The 13,765-nt window shown below is 37.0% G+C and overlaps 1 protein-coding gene and 2 pseudogenes across 1 annotated transcript in view; all 3 read left to right on the top strand.

Annotated features, from left to right (window-relative positions):
* LOC141435546 (E3 SUMO-protein ligase ZBED1-like) overlaps positions 1 to 13,765 on the top strand; it is a 138,072-nt gene that overhangs the window by 71,208 nt on the left and 53,099 nt on the right. The window lies entirely within an intron of this gene.
* Positions 1,980 to 2,576, top strand: LOC141435666 (uncharacterized; annotated as a pseudogene).
* On the top strand, positions 3,380 to 12,427 carry LOC141435843 (uncharacterized; annotated as a pseudogene).

Raw genomic sequence — 13,765 nt, 5'->3', positions numbered from 1 at the left:
ATTGAGCATAGCGTGTGCGACAGTATTTTGAATAAAAAAAAATAACCGCATGGAGGTCTTCAAGAATCCGGCTAGAATATTTAATTGTGCGGAATCTGCTGTATTTCTGTGCTCAAAAAGTTAGGCCGTAATTGACAAGAAAAGGTACAAAATCCGTTTATTGTAAATTAGGAAATGAACATAAGGAACGTCTAATACTTTTGCTTGGTGCATCTGCAGTTGGAAAGCTAATTCCTCTTTATGCATTGTTTCCATATAAAAGAATACCTAGCAACATATTGGCAAAATAGCCAAAAGACTTGGTCTGTGGATAGAAGCGATAATGGATCCCATCCAATCAATTTCTAGAAAAAGAAAAAATACAGAAGCCCGTAGTAATGTTTCTAGATAGACACATTTCCCATCTGTGTCTACATTAGTGCGAGTTTTTCAAAGAAAATTTAATCATTTTGGTGGCTTTGGGTACTGTCTAGTTCAACCCACGCTTTATAACCTATGTAGTTATTTTTCACAGTTTAAAGAATGCTTGGAGCAAAAACGAATATGCATGGCGAATGGAGAACAGCGGATATGTAATTTAACACCCGTATTTATATAGGAGTTAAAGTCATAACTTGAGTAAAAGTAATTACTCAAGTAACATTTTATTCTGGAGTTCAGCTGTAGCTTGTTACGTGTATGTGTTGTTATATGTGTGTACGTATACCTAGATATACATAGGGTGTGTGGGCGAAGCCCCAAGTGAGTGTGCCCGCGCGCAGCCAGTGACGCTAAACCTCGCATCGGTTAAGCACCACGAAAGCTCTTGTGGGGAAAATTTGTAACTTTCATTATAATATATTCTTCATAAAAAGTTTCAATTCCACTCTACTATAATTAGCTTGAAAATTGAAATGTCAAAAGTTAGAATTCTGAGCGGAGTCGCAGGATAAGTAGTAGTGATAGTGATATTCACCATTTTCTTTACTTAAGCATTTACTTTTACTTGTGACACTTGTCATGATTGTCATTATTGTGGTTTTATTAAATAAAATGGAATCTTTGGACAGCATCGAAGAAACTTTCGCTGTTATAGACTATTTGGAAAATGATTTGTTTGCGGGAATAGAAATTAGGAAACCCAAAGTTTACTTTCGTGATATAGATCCATTTCATGACTATTCAGAAGATTTTTTTTAGTGATTTTTCAAAAATATAGTGATGCATGTGATTTTGACAAAAATTATTGACTCCTTACAATCGGAGACCCATTATGCCTAGGGTTGTTGACGACATCCTTAATAGTGTGACCTCTTTTAGATTGTTGGTCAGTCTAGAACACTCATTACCTTTACTTACTTGACGAATATTAAAGAGAGACGAATACTTAATCAAGTTGTTGCGATGAGTACCACACCACACCACTGTCTAACTTCTAACTTCTACAGTGTGTCTAACTTCTATAGCTCTTTTGGATAGGCCTATGGGTTCTCCAGAAACTATACGTGACACATGCACTACCAAAAAAGACAATCTTTCCATCCCTATCACAGAATCGTCATCTAATTTTGGCAGTTCTTAAGACAATCGCAGCGTAGCTGTTTCTGAAAGTACACATAAGACGTCTCAAGAAAGCAATACTCAAAAACAAAAAAGAAGAATCCGTCGCGTGGGTTCTCAATTTACAAAATCCTGTATAAACTTCATAGCTGAAACAGAAGATGGTGACTTTTCAGATGGAAGCTCTGACCTTTGGTCACCAAAAGATGGTGACTTTTCAGATGGAAGCTCTGACCTTTGGTCACCAAAAGATACTGACTATGATACTGATTTGAGTGAAGTTAAAAAAACTAATAAAACTAAAAATCTAAAAAGACACGTACGAGAAGAATAAATACCTTTAAAGAAACGTGAGAATAAACGGAAAAAAAGGAAAGAGCAATAAGAGAGAGGTTTGGCATGCGAAACAGCTTCTAAAAATACAAAAAGAGCAAAAAAAAATGAAAGGAAATCCCTGCAAAGAAGGAAAATGTTTTAGAAAATGCTATGAAATATTGGAAGAACGGAGAGAGTGACTAGTTAAATACTGTTTGGATTTAGACGATAAACGTAAAAAAGAGTTCATAATACAAACAACCAAACAAGTTACAATAAAACGAAAGAAAACAGATTCGCCACTAAGCAGACGTAGTAAAACTTACGAATATTTTATAAATGAAGGAGAAGGTAGAAGACAAGTTTGCCAACTATTTATTTTGAACTCATTAGACATAACACAAACTTTTCTGTTTTATAACGTTGCTAACAGTAAGGAAGGCATTTCTCAACTTAACCAGCGTAAACATGCAGAGAACAAATACACCGAAAACACAAAACAAATCGCGAAAAATTATATAGAAAGCCTTCCTGTCGTACCATCTCATTATAATCGAAAAAATTCTAACAGATTATACTTAACTCAAGAATTCAAAAACGTCTCTAATCTGTACAGGCTTTATGTAAAATTCTGCGAAAAAAACTCTGAAACACATTTGAGTGAAAAGCTATTTATCAATGTATTTCAAACTGATTATAACATTGCGTTTCATATACCCTAAAAGAACAAGTGCCAATTTTGTACTGTTTGAAAATAAAGAGAAGAAAACAGATAAAGATTTAGAAGACTAAACTTCACAAAGAAGCAAAAATACCGACTTACAAAAGATGCGAAGTACATAGAAATTTATCGAACCATGACAATGTAATAATTACCTCAACTTTTGATCTCCAAAAAGTTCTAAACACACCCCACGGTGAGAGCATGCTTTTATATTACAGCAGAAAGTATGCGGTATATAATTTGACTGTCTATGAATAACGAGTCTCGCAATGGATACTGTTATACGTGGGGGAGTCGGATGGAAAACGTGAAAGTGCCGAAATAGGCACTTGCTTGTATAAATATTTACAGAAAGTGGACAAAAGAGGAGTTAAATATTTAATATTATACTGTGTGTGACTCCTGTACTGGACAAAACAAAAACAAAGTGATACTATCAGTTTTTAGATTTTATCTAGAAAACTCTATTAATTTAGAAGTTATACAAGTAAATTATCTATTACCTGGCTACACCTACATGCCCGTTGATAGTATGCATAGTGTTATTAAACGCGAAGTTAGAAAATTGATTGTTTGGAGCCCCACTCAATGGCCTACTTTTATGCAAACGGCTAGAAAGTCACCTCATCCCTACGAAGTAAATGTATTAGACAGCAATGACTTTATTGATTGGCAGAGTAAAGTTAAACCTACCTACCTAGTTAAGTTACCTACTTTACAACAAAACAATCTCAAAGAAAGATTTAAAATTGAAAAATCTCAGTGTTGTAACATTTAAAAAACGCAATTTGAATGTAATGGATGTCAAATCTTGGCGTTAATGTTGTAGGTGAGGAAGTATTTAGCACCATATTTAATAAAGAATTTAACATCGGATTCCACATTCCTAAAATGGATAAGTTCATTAAATGTTTACGTTTTCAAGGCACCGATGTAAACAACTGTCCAGAAATGAAAAGCCACCTGGAAGAAAAAGATGCATCCAAGAAAAGGCTTGAATGCCACCGTGAATTACACAAAAAGATTCCATCCATATTATGTACTTCTTTCGACTTGCAAAAAGTCTTGAATACACCACACGGAATAAGCATGTTAATATTTTACTCCAGAAAATACACGGTGTATAATTTATGTTTTTACGAAAGCATTACACGTGATGGGTACTGTTACACATGGGGGGAAGCCGATGGTAACGAAATAGCGACCATTTTACAAAAATATATTGCTGAAGTCGATTCACTTGGCACGATTAAAACTTGAATTTTATACTCCGATTCATGCCCAGGACAAAATAAAAACAAAATTGTCCTTGCAGCACAATGCACTTCTGCAGTCTGAACACCTTGTAACCATCCAGATAAATTACCTTTTACCAGGCCATACTGAAATGACTGTTGATAGCATACATGCTACCATTGGATGGAATCTAGACACGAAATACCATTGTATGGGCACCCTCGCAATGGCTAACCGTCTTCCAATTGGCGAGAAAAGAACCACGGCCGTATGAAGTAGAGAAACTAACTTACAGTGATTTCAAGAATTTTGAAGATTTGTCCGAAAAATATTTCTAGGGTAACCTAACAGGAAAGATAAGTAAAATACCGGTGTTGAATGTTTCGCAAATACATCACTTGAATCGAAAAATCATCTTAGCAACCCTCCAATATATGGGAGGTACCCTAACATTTTTTTTTTTAATTTTTTATTTTACCATTTTGTTGGCATAATTTAAATATAAATCCGTGCAAAATTACGCTTTTTATTTACGCTTTCTAGCTTTGATAGTCCCTGAGCAAAACCGCAGACGGACGAACAGACATGGCTAAACTATAAGGTTTCCGTTTTTGCCATTTTGGCTACGGAACCCTAAAAATTAACACTGGACATGTTTAAAAAAGTCGCAGCCAAGAGTAGCTCAGTTATGCGAGCAGAATTTAACCTTTATTTTAAATGGTCAGACTCTGTATACCAAATTTCAACTAAATCCGAAAAGCCGCTTTGATTTGACGTAGTTAAAAGAGTTATAGAATAGGAAAATTTTCGTATTTATACCTAATATTAGTGCATATGCCGAACATTCCGTGATAATGCAGTAAATTTCGATACTTAGATTATGTTTGCATGTGTGAAGCTGCGGGTCAAGAATATCTCTAAATGTTTGTACGAGAACAGAGATAAAGGTATCAATTGCCCGAAGAGAACGAGACGAGCGGACGAAATTTGTAAATATGTGCAAATATAACTTCTTGTATCTTCTCACTGGTCACTTTTATGTTTTTCGGAATTTCGAAAAATAGATATAGTCAGCATCAAAAGTACCTTAGCCAAAAGTACTTTTTTACTGTCTCTGAGAAAACAGAAAGGTTTTTAAACAGCCTACCGAAATTTATGCTTACGTTGCTGTCTTTGCCGCACTCCAATGCCGAATGCTTATATTTATATTATACTTAGATTATGTTTGCATGTGTGAAGCTGCGGGTCAAGAGTATCTCTAAATGATTGTACGAGAACAGAGATAAAGGTATCAATTGCCCGAAGAGAACGAGACGAGCGGACGAAATTTGTAAATATGTGCAAATATAACTGCTTGTATCTTCTCACTGGTGAGTTTTATGTTTTTCGGAATTTCGAAAAATAGATATAGTCAGCTCAGCATCAAAAGTACCTTAGCCAAAAGTACTTTTTTACTGTCTCTGAGAAAACAGAAAGGTTTTTAAACAGCCTACCGAAATTTATGCTTACGTTGCTGTTTTTGCCGCACTCCAATGCCGAATGCTTATATTTATATTATACTTAGATCATGTTTGCATGTGTGAAGCTGCGGGTCAAGAATATCTCTAAATGTTTGTACGAGAACAGAGATAAAGGTATCAATTGCCCGAAGAGAACGAGACGAGCGGACGTAATTTGTAAATATGTGCAAATATAACTGCTTGTATCTTCTCACTGGTGAGTTTTATGTTTTTCGGAATTTCGAAAAATAGATATAGTCAGCATCAAAAGTACCTTAGCCAAAAGTACTTTTTTACTGTCTCTGAGAAAACAGAAAGGTTTTTAAACAGCCTACCGAAATTTATGCTAACGTTGCTGTCTTTGCCGCACTCCAATGCCGAATGCTTATATATTATACTTAGATTATGTTTGCATGTGTAAAGCTGCGGGTCAAGAATATCTCTAAATGTTTGTACGAGAACAGAGATAAAGGTATCAATTGCCCGAAGAGAACGAGACGAGCGGACGAAATTTGTAAATATGTAATATAACTTCTTGTATCTTCTCACTGGTGAGTTTTATGTTTTTCGGAATTTCGAAAAATAGATATAGTCAGCTCAGCATCAAAAGCACCTTAGCCAAAAGTACTTTTTTACTGTCTCTGAGAAAACAGAAAGGTTTTTAAACAGCCTACCGAAATTTATGCTTACGTTGCTGTCTTTGCCGCACTCCAATGCCGAATGCTTATATATTATACTTAGATTATGTTTGCATGTGTGAAGCTGCGGGTCAAGAATATCTTTAAATGTTTGTACGAGAACAGAGATAAAGGTATCAATTGCCCGAAGAGAACGAGACGAGCGGACGAAATTTGTAAATATGTAATATAACTTCTTGTATCTTCTCACTGGTGAGTTTTATGTTTTTCGGAATTTCGAAAAATAGATATAGTCAGCTCAGCAGTCAGCATCAAAAGAAGCACCTTAGCCAAAAGTACTTTTTTACTGTCTCTGAGAAAACAGAAAGGTTTTTAAACAGCCTACCGAAATTTATGCTTACGTTGCTGTCTTTGCCGCACTCCAATGCCGAACGCTTATATATTATACTTAGATTATGTTTGCATGTGTGAAGCTGCGGGTCAAGAATATCTCTAAATGTTTGTACGAGAACAGAGATAAAGGTATCAATTGCCCGAAGAGAACGAGACGAGCGGACGAAATTTGTAAATATGTGCAAATATAACTGCTTGTATCTTCTCACTGGTGAGTTTTATGTTTTTCGGAATTTCGAAAAATAAATATAGTCAGCATCAAAAGTACCTTAGCCAAAAGTACTTTTTTACTGTCTCTGAGAAAACAGAAAGGTTTTTAAACAGCCTACCGAAATTTATGCTTACGTTGCTGTCTTTGCCGCACTCCAATGCCGAATGCTTATATATTATACTTAGATTATGTTTGCATGTGTGAAGCTGCGGGTCAAGAATATCTCTAAATGTTTGTACGAGAACAGAGATAAAGGTATCAATAGCCCGAAGAGAACGAGACGAGCGGACGAAATTTGTAAATATGTAATATAACTTCTTGTATCTTCTCACTGGTGAGTTTTATGTTTTTCGGAATTTCGAAAAATAGATATAGTCAGCTCAGCATCAAAAGCACCTTAGCCAAAAGTACTTTTTTACTGTCTCTGAGAAAACAGAAAGGTTTTTAAACAGCCTACCGAAATTTATGCTTACGTTGCTGTCTTTGCCGCACTCCAATGCCGAATGCTTATATATTATACTTAGATTATGTTTGCATGTGTGAAGCTGCGGGTCAAGAATATCTCTAAATGTTTGTACGAGAACAGAGATAAAGGTATCAATTGCCCGAAGAGAACGAGACGAGCGGACGAAATTTGTAAATATGTAATATAACTTCTTGTATCTTCTCACTGGTGAGTTTTATGTTTTTCGGAATTTCGAAAAATAGATATAGTAGCTCAGCAGTCAGCATCAAAAGAAGCACCTTAGCCAAAAGTACTTTTTTACTGTCTCTGAGAAAACAGAAAGGTTTTTAAACAGCCTACCGAAATTTATGCTTACGTTGCTGTCTTTGCCGCACTCCAATGCCGAACGCTTATATATTATACTTAGATTATGTTTGCATGTGTGAAGCTGCGGGTCAAGAATATCTCTAAATGTTTGTACGAGAACAGAGATAAAGGTATCAATTGCCCGAAGAGAACGAGACGAGCGGACGAAATTTGTAAATATGTGCAAATATAACTGCTTGTATCTTCTCACTGGTGAGTTTTATGTTTTTCGGAATTTCGAAAAATAAATATAGTCAGCATCAAAAGTACCTTAGCCAAAAGTACTTTTTTACTGTCTCTGAGAAAACAGAAAGGTTTTTAAACAGCCTACCGAAATTTATGCTTACGTTGCTGTCTTTGCCGCACTCCAATGCCGAATGCTTATATATTATACTTAGATTATGTTTGCATGTGTGAAGCTGCGGGTCAAGAATATCTCTAAATGTTTGTACGAGAACAGAGATAAAGGTATCAATTGCCCGAAGAAAACGAGACGAGCGGACGAAATTTGTAAATATGTAATATAACTTCTTGTATCTTCTCACTGGTGAGTTTTATGTTTTTCGGAATTTCGAAAAATAGATATAGTCAGCTCAGCATCAAAAGCACCTTAGCCAAAAGTACTTTTTTACTGTCTCTGAGAAAACAGAAAGGTTTTTAAACAGCCTACCGAAATTTATGCTTACGTTGCTGTCTTTGCCGCACTCCAATGCCGAATGCTTATATATTATACTTAGATTATGTTTGCATGTGTGAAGCTGCGGGTCAAGAATATCTCTAAATGTTTGTACGAGAACAGAGATAAAGGTATCAATTGCCCGAAGAGAACGAGACGAGCGGACGAAATTTGTAAATATGTAATATAACTTCTTGTATCTTCTCACTGGTGAGTTTTATGTTTTTCGGAATTTCGAAAAATAGATATAGTCAGCTCAGCATCAGCATCAAAGAAGCACCTTAGCCAAAAGTACTTTTTTACTGTCTCTGAGAAAACAGAAAGGTTTTTAAACAGCCTACCGAAATTTATGCTTACGTTGCTGTCTTTGCCGCACTCCAATGCCGAATGCTTATATATTATACTTAGATTATGTTTGCATGTGTGAAGCTGCGGGTCAAGAATATCTCTAAATGTTTGTACGAGAACAGAGATAAAGGTATCAATTGCCCGAAGAGAACGAGACGAGCGGACGAAATTTGTAAATATGTGCAAATATAACTGCTTGTATCTTCTCACTGGTGAGTTTTATGTTTTCGGAATTTCGAAAAATAAATATAGTCAGCATCAAAAGTACCTTAGCCAAAAGTACTTTTTTACTGTCTCTGAGAAAACAGAAAGGTTTTTAAACAGCCTACCGAAATTTATGCTTACGTTGCTGTCTTTGCCGCACTCCAATGCCGAATATTTATATTATACTTAGATTATGTTTGCATGTGTGAAGCTGCGGGTCAAGAATATCTCTAAATGTTTGTACGAGAACAGAGATAAAGGTATCAATTGCCCGAAGAAAACGAGACGAGCGGACGAAATTTGTAAATATGTGCAAATATAACTGCTTGTATCTTCTCACTGGTGAGTTTTATGTTTTTCGGAATTTCGAAAAATAGATATAGTCAGCATCAAACGTACCTTAGCCAAAAGTACTTTTTTACTGTCTCTGAGAAAACAGAAAGGTTTTTAAACAGCCTACCGAAATTTATGCTTACGTTGCTGTCTTTGCCGCACTCCAATGCCGAATGCTTATATATTATACTTAGATTATGTTTGCATGTGTGAAGCTGCGGGTCAAGAATATCTCTAAATGTTTGTACGAGAACAGAGATAAAGGTATCAATTGCCCGAAGAGAACGAGACGAGCGGACGAAATTTGTAAATATGTGCAATATAACTGCTTGTATCTTCTCACTGGTGAGTTTTATGTTTTTCGGAATTTCGAAAAATAGATGTAGTCAGCATCAAAAGTACCTTAGCCAAAAGTACTTTTTTACTGTCTCTGAGAAAACAGAAAGGTTTTTAAACAGCCTACCGAAATTTATGCTACGTTGCTGTCTTTGCCGCACTCCAATGCCGAATGCTTATATATTATACTTAGATTATGTTTGCATGTGTAAAGCTGCGGGTCAAGAATATCTCTAAATGTTTGTACGAGAACAGAGATAAAGGTATCAATTGCCCGAAGAGAACGAGACGAGCGGACGAAATTTGTAAATATGTAATATAACTTCTTGTGTCTTCTCACTGGTGAGTTTATGTTTTTCGGAATTTCGAAAAATAGATATAGTCAGCTCAGCATCAAAAGCACCTTAGCCAAAAGTACTTTTTTACTGTCTCTGAGAAAACAGAAAGGTTTTTAAACAGCCTACCGAAAATTATGCTTACGTTGCTGTCTTTGCCGCACTCCAATGCCGAATGCTTATATATTATACTTAGATTATGTTTGCATGTGTGAAGCTGCGGGTCAAGAATATCTCTAAATGTTTGTACGAGAACAGAGATAAAGGTATCAATTGCCCGAAGAGAACGAGACGAGCGGACGAAATTTGTAAATATGTAATATAACTTCTTGTATCTTCTCACTGGTGAGTTTTATGTTTTTCGGAATTTCGAAAAATAGATATAGTCAGCTCAGCATCAAAAGCACCTTAGCCAAAAGTACTTTTTTACTGTCTCTGAGAAAACAGAAAGGTTTTTAAACAGCCTACCGAAATTTATGCTTACGTTGCTGTCTTTGCCGCACTCCAATGCCGAATGCTTATATATTATACTTAGATTATGTTTGCATGTGTGAAGCTGCGGGTCAAGAATATCTCTAAATGTTTGTACGAGAACAGAGATAAAGGTATCAATTGCCCGAAGAGAACGAGACGAGCGGACGAATTTGTAAATATGTAATATAACTTCTTGTGTCTTCTCACTAGTGAGTTTTATGTTTTTCGGAATTTCGAAAAATAGATATAGTCAGCTCAGCATCAAAAGCACCTTAGCCAAAAGTACTTTTTTACTGTCTCTGAGAAAACAGAAAGGTTTTTAACAGCCTACCGAAATTTATGCTTACGTTGCTGTCTTCGCCGCACTCCAATGCCGAATGCTTATATATTATACTTAGATTATGTTTGCATGTGTGAAGCTGCGGGTCAAGAATATCTCTAAATGTTTGTACGAGAACAGAGATAAAGGTATCAATTGCCCGAAGAGAACGAGACGAGCGGACGAAATTTGTAAATATGTGCAAATATAACTGCTTGTATCTTCTCACTGGTGAGTTTTATGTTTTTCGGAATTTCGAAAAATAAATACAGTCAGCATCAAAAGTACCTTAGCCAAAAGTAATTTTTTACTGTCTCTGAGAAAACAGAAAGGTTTTTAAACAGCCTACCGAAATTTATGCTTACGTTGCTGTCTTTGCCGCACTCCAATGCCGAATGCTTATAATATATTATACTTAGATTATGTTTGCATGTGTGAAGCTGCGGGTCAAGAGTATCTCTAAATGATTGTACGAGAACAGAGATAAAGGTATCAATTGCCCGAAGAGAACGAGACGAGCGGACGAAATTTGTAAATATGTAATATAACTTCTTGTCTTCTCACTAGTGAGTTTTATGTTTTTCGGAATTTCGAAAAATAGATATAGTCAGCTCAGCATCAAAAGCACCTTAGCCAAAAGTACTTTTTTACTGTCTCTGAGAAAACAGAAAGGTTTTTAAACAGCCTACCGAAATTTATACTTACGTTGCTGTCTTTGCCGCACTCCAATGCCGAATGCTTATATATTATACTTAGATTATGTTTGCATGTGTGAAGCTGCGGTCAAGAATATCTCTAAATGTTTGTACGAGAACAGAGATAAAGGTATCAATTGCCCGAAGAGAACGAGACGAGCGGACGAAATTTGTAAATATGTGCAAATATAACTGCTTGTATCTTCTCACTGGTGAGTTTTATGTTTTTCGGAATTTCGAAAAATAGATATAGTCAGCATCAAAAGTACCTTAGCCAAAAGTACTTTTTTACTGTCTCTGAGAAAACAGAAAGGTTTTTAAACAGCCTACCGAAATTTATGCTTACGTTGCTGTCTTTGCCGCACTCCAATGCTGAATGCGAACGTGTATTCAGCAAGGTGAATGATATAACCCGCTCAATAAAAGGAAATCTATGGGCCCAGCAGTCCATCAGAAGACACGGAAAAAACTGCATTCATTTTAAACCTGATGATGAAATGCTGAAAAAATTAAATCAGAACATTTAAAAAAATAAGAGATGTTGGTATCAGATACAGATTCACTAGATTCAGTCAGACTAATGTTAGTAATGTTTGAGTATTGTATTTTGAGTTTTTCGAATAAAAAGCAAATTGTGCTTTAAAATGGTTGTTTTATTAAAAGTAGTTGCCCGTTATTTTTACCGTTTTTCTCCGGGCCCAACACCTGGCAACCCTGATCCAGGCACAAAAACAAACTGACGAAGAATTCTAAGTAACGCATCGTTTCCGATCAAGCCTTACATGTGGCCGACATACCGAAACCATAACGAACAAAAGATCATATTACTGCTCACCAGACATAGCCCTAGACCCGGTCATAGGGTAAATCCCAAGATCGACGACACATCTGTATAACGAAACAATGTTAACTGAAGCTTTTAAGAAGTGGACATGAAATTTTCCTCAAAAATTCGATTCTGCCAAGACACCACAATGGACATTCGTATAAGGCCTGTCATATCCATATATTTATAGTAGCGTAGCATCGCACCAGCTATATACCAGCCTGAAAGAGCGTGGCTATCTTATCACTACGGAATGCGCACTAGTGACATTGGCCGACGGTGTTGAAAGATCGCAGGACGCCTTGAAGGTTCGATGTGTGCTAAACATTTGCGATCGCTCCATCCCAACTAAATTCATCGTGTTCCCAGGAAAACGCGATAACAGAACGCTCCTTGGAGTCGGATTCCTGCAGGATGCAGGCATAGTTGTTAACATGCCCCAGATGTCATGGCACTTCGTTGATAATCCCATGAAGACCTATAAACTACAAGAGGAAGTTGCCGATGGCGTTTAAGTAATTTATCCTACTGACCCAACCATTGGCCGTATGATAGCAGCATCATCGGTATCACAAAGCGCAGCCTAAGAAGTTCGGCCCTCCAGCGGGCACTGCCATTTGAATCGGAATTGCCCGTGGAAAGTGCAAAACTGCCGTACCAGTAGATCCCAATATCGTTCCACGATCTACCAACTCCTCCTTCACTTAAACGGCCGAAATTCACCTTATTCTATGGTTATTCACCCCGATTCGTAGACGACATCTACAGGGACGCCCAACGAACTGTCCATTTTAACGCACTCACCTCACAAGACCTACTTGCAGAACCGACCAAGATCGATATTACCTCGCTGGGAGTGAAGGCTGCGGAATCTTTGTTTCCCATAATTTTTTTGACCTTATTTCGATAAGTAGTCAGAAATTGATATCTATAAAATTTATAAACATACATCATAATTTTTGTTCAGTATAACGCTTATTAGCTCTAATATTTGTGGCATGTAATATTAAATTCTATAATCACAAAAGACCAAATGAGGCAGGTTCTGCGATACGTACAAATCGAAGGAGAAAAGGTCGCCGTGGTAGAATCTTTGGTTGCTGTCACAGGTCAAGCTGTGAAACGAGTCACTTCAAACGCGCTGGAGCGCTAGGCATGAAGCAGTCAAGACGCTTAAAAATAAGTTTGAGGAAGTTCTTGAGGTACTGGAATAATTGACGGATTCATCTCAGACTTCCGAAACAAGATCGGGAGCCAGTTTTCTTTTTGACAGCCATGCAGTCATTCAACTTCCTCACTTTTTTTGACTTTTGGGCAGCAGTGCTACCTGAAGTAGATGACGCACAGATTTACCTGCAGCAACGAGGACTGACTGTGGATAAGTGTGCTCAGAAAGTCTGCGCTTTAAAAGCTCTCCTAGTGGAAAGCAGAGGCCGTTTCGTCCAAGCCGCAATCGACTTTGCTGGGACTCTCTGCTAAAACTCGAGAATCGAACTCAAAACGACAAAATGGGTCTCCCGCCCCGGGCGCCGAGATGGCACGCTTGACGCTACGCCACTGACTCATTCATCGGTGTTAAAAGTGCTTTTCAATCACGAACCCACGCCTCGAACGAAACAGTACTTAAAATACCACATACCGATTCCGCACCGCCAAGTGAGGAAACCTATGTGGGTTCATTGCCAAATGGTGGAGTGCTACTGGAAAAAGCAAGCTGTCCAGTGTCGGTAGTAGTTTTAAATATATAAAAGATTTGTCTTGGGGCAATCCCATATTACCAGCTAATTCATCTGTTTTGAAGAAGTTTTTGGAAGAGGCAAGGAGTAGAAAAGTTGAAAACTGACAAAATTAAA

The sequence above is a fragment of the Choristoneura fumiferana genome, chromosome 15 (genome assembly GCF_025370935.1).
Source record: "Choristoneura fumiferana chromosome 15, NRCan_CFum_1, whole genome shotgun sequence".
Lineage (NCBI taxonomy): Eukaryota > Metazoa > Arthropoda > Insecta > Lepidoptera > Tortricidae > Choristoneura > Choristoneura fumiferana.
This window is presented reverse-complemented; position numbering and strand designations above follow the sequence as displayed.